The sequence below is a fragment of the Staurois parvus genome, unplaced genomic scaffold (assembly GCF_062004578.1).
Source record: "Staurois parvus isolate SC_StPar_1 unplaced genomic scaffold, SC_StPar_1.0 ptg002910l, whole genome shotgun sequence".
Taxonomy (NCBI): domain Eukaryota; kingdom Metazoa; phylum Chordata; class Amphibia; order Anura; family Ranidae; genus Staurois; species Staurois parvus.
In genome coordinates, this window is record NW_028320706.1 from 1 (window position 1) to 3,573 (window position 3,573).

Here is a 3,573-nt window from a genome sequence, read left to right on the forward strand (position 1 = left end):
TGGGTTCCAGCTCGGTTGGCCTGGGCTAACCCTGCCTGTAGTGATCAGTGTTTTCGGGGTTGTGGCCATCGTGGAGATGTATTGCATATCTGGTGGTCATGCCCGAGACTGTTTCGTTTTTGGTCTCGTGTGTTTGGCCTCCTTTTCACCTTGTTCCATCTCTCCATCCGCCGGGATGCTCGGTATGCTTTGCTTCATTGCCCCATACCGGGCCTCTTGGCTCATCAGCAGAAGTTGGCTTCCTATCTGTTTTTATCGGCCACTAGAACAATTGCTCAGGCCTGGAAGAGTCCGTTTGTCCCTCTTCAGGGGGTGCGGGATCGTATGACCACTATGATGCTCAACGAACAGATGTTGAGTATCCGCAACGACTCCCAACATAAATTTTTTAAAATATGGGAGCCGTGGTTGCAATATACCTTTCCCACTCTCTCCCCGGCTAGTCTGGGGATGTAATGGCGTTCGGTATTGGCGCTCTTGGACCGCTGCCCCTCCCTTTTTTTTTTCTCTCTCTTTCTTTTTCTTCCCCTTTCTTCTTTTTTCATTCTCTCTCTGTTTTGGTGTGACTGGACAGCTGCATTTAGTTGTTATAGTCAGTTACAGTAATATTTTGTAACTTATGTGCCATTGATAGCCTCTGCGTGGGCGTACCTTTTGCCCTGTTGGCATTAGAGCACCGTTTTTCTTTTTTTTTTTATTTTGCATTTTTTTTATCTGTGCAATTGATAGCCCCTGCGTGGGTGTGTTTTATTGCCTCTCTTTTATACTTTTTAAAAATTAATAAAAACCATTGAAATAGAAAAAAATTGACTATGGGACCCGTCACTCCAAGCTTCAAACATCTCAATCCAGTACAGGCATGCCAGGAACCATTCTCTGGAGCCCATCCATGCTCAATGTACATATGCTGAGAAGGAAAGGCTGCATATTGATGACGTGACCAGTTTAAGTGGATTTATTTGGCCATACGACCCATGTAGCAAGTACCCACTTGGAGATCCCTCTTGATGCATTTCACTCTTGTGTTTAATCCTAGAGATTCAAGTGTTCCCAGAACCTCACTGAAGATAGATGAAGTATCACTCCAGCCCACATTTTTTGCATTGCTACAGAGGGGAGGGATTAGAATCTCTGTCAGGTTTTATTGTTTAATAGGAAGATAGAGGTTTGTGGAGCAATGTATCTCTTGGTCTGTATAAGAATCCCCAACTGAGTATTCATCTGATGTGGAATCATTGACTGAGATCTGGTTTTAAGTGAGACCACAAGTGTCAGGAGGAAAGCACCACTCTGACCGAATTCAAGAAAATTCCCAGTTAGACTAATCGGTAACAATGTTTCTAGAAATCTTCCGGGATGGCAAGCCTACTTCTCCACTGGCCAGGCCAAAATACTCCCCTTCCTCTAAGAAGCTAAGGACCTTTAGAACTGCTGAATATACATTGGCTTTTTGGTGAACGTGAGTATCAAAATAAGTAACTTTCTCCAGTCATCTCCTAGGACGTCAGGCCTACTTCCCCCATTGGCCTCTCTGGCTAGGTCTAAATCCTCCCCTTCCTCTAAGAAGCTATAACATGAACCCTTGGCTTTTTCCAAATCCTCGTCCTCTACATTTTGAGTCGAAGAAGGCCCCTGCAACCCCCAAAGGGCCGAGAAGTGTCCCCCTTTGTGATAACGTTCCTACCAGGGCTCTGTCCACAGCAGGGTACTAGGAGACCTGGCATCCCTGCCAGTACCTTGCATGGCCGCAGAAGTTCATGTTGGTGAAAATCTATGCGCATTGGCACACAGACGCAAGCCAGAACACGCATGCGCACTGGGGCATAGTTACGCACGCATTGGTTCAGTTTGGCGCCAGATGGCCTTTATTAGGAGGCCCATCACTCCCTCAAATTTCTGGTTGATCGCTGGCTCCCCAGTACCTTTGTCCGTGTTCTCTTGCTATTGTGATTTCCTGTTACCGATTCGGCTTGCTCCTGGACCTGTCTTCTCTGCCTGACTCCTGACCTGACCCTGGCTTGGCTAACGGATATTCTCACCCGCTATATTCTGTGCATGATCCCAGCTATCCTATTGACTATGTCTGCTCCAATCTCCACCTGGCACTTGACCTTGGCTTTGAACCAACTATCCTGTGGTCCTCTGTTTCCCTGAAGGCTTGCATACCTCTCACGGGCGCCACCTGTCCGCAGACACCATTCCAGTGCATCAGCTGTGCTCCTGGGTGTACCTCTGACAAGCACTCCTACAGGTGACCTATGCTACTTTGGGCCCGACTCCTGCTGTCCCATATCCAGGGGAGTCTGGATATTAGCCGCAAGGGAAGCCGTCTCTCCATTGGCCTCTAACACCAGGTACGTGATAGTTCCCTCCTGTCAGGAATGGACTCGCCAATGGTGGTGGGACTCACCTGCCTTGTGGGACTCACCTGCCTTGTGGGCTGCAGTACCAAGGCTGGCCAGCGGGTGCTCTCAGCAGCCAGAATCTCACTCCTGCAATCAGGCCATTACCTGAGGCTGATTGCAGGAGGTGTATTTAAGCAGGACCAGGCCTGTGATCAGGGCCTTGGTGTATGTTTCCCATGAGCCCCTGTACCTGCATCCTGTCTGCTTCCTGCCTGATCCAGCTTGATCCTGACTCTGAACCTGACTCTGAACGAACTCCGCCTGTCCTGACCTCGGCTATTCCTGACCACTCTTCCGCTCGCTCCTGGTACCCAGTTTGCCCGTTAGCTACCGACCCGGCCCACCTGACTACGTTGTGCTCCATACATATATATATATATATATCAGTTTAGGTTTGGGTTTGTTTCACCTTGTTGTTTGTATTTGTGTTAGTTTTGGGTTTGGTTTGTTGCACTGCGTTTATGTTTGTGTTGTCCTTAATAAATTATCTTATTTACACGCTATACCTGAAGCCAAGGGTTCATGTTATAGCTTCTTAGAGGAAGGGGAGGATTTAGACCTAGCCAGTGAGGCCAATAGGGAAAGAAGGCCTGACGTCCTAGAAGATCACTGGAGAAAGTTATTTATTTTAATACTCACATTCACCAAAAAGCCAATGGATATCCAACAGTTCTAAAGGTCCCTCAAGGATAGGGGTAGTTACTTTACAACTACAGCAGACACCCGTACTCCACATTCTACACCTAGGATAAGTATAGCTTCACAGCCATTCCAAATTTTGCAACCCAGAAAAATGAGGCCCTTTACAACCACCAAAATGTGTTGACTTTTTACTGAATGTGAATTACTAAAAATTTGAACAGGTTTCCAGAAAGCAATTAGCCTGACACTTCCACAACATTGATGTGTCTCTATCATTGATGTCAGTAAACATTCAGAGACTTACAATACCCACAAGATGAAACCAATCGGAAATCAGGGCGTTACGATGTGTGAAACAAAAATGATTGAATTAAAGGGATTTCCAACACATACAAACTGAGAACTCAGTAACAAGAAACTTATAACATTAGGAGTTTTGAGGAAAAAAAAAGATCTACCCAACTACCAAAAGTTATTGCAAAACAAAGATTTGACTCAAGTCTAGAAGAAGATCCATCAGCCTTAC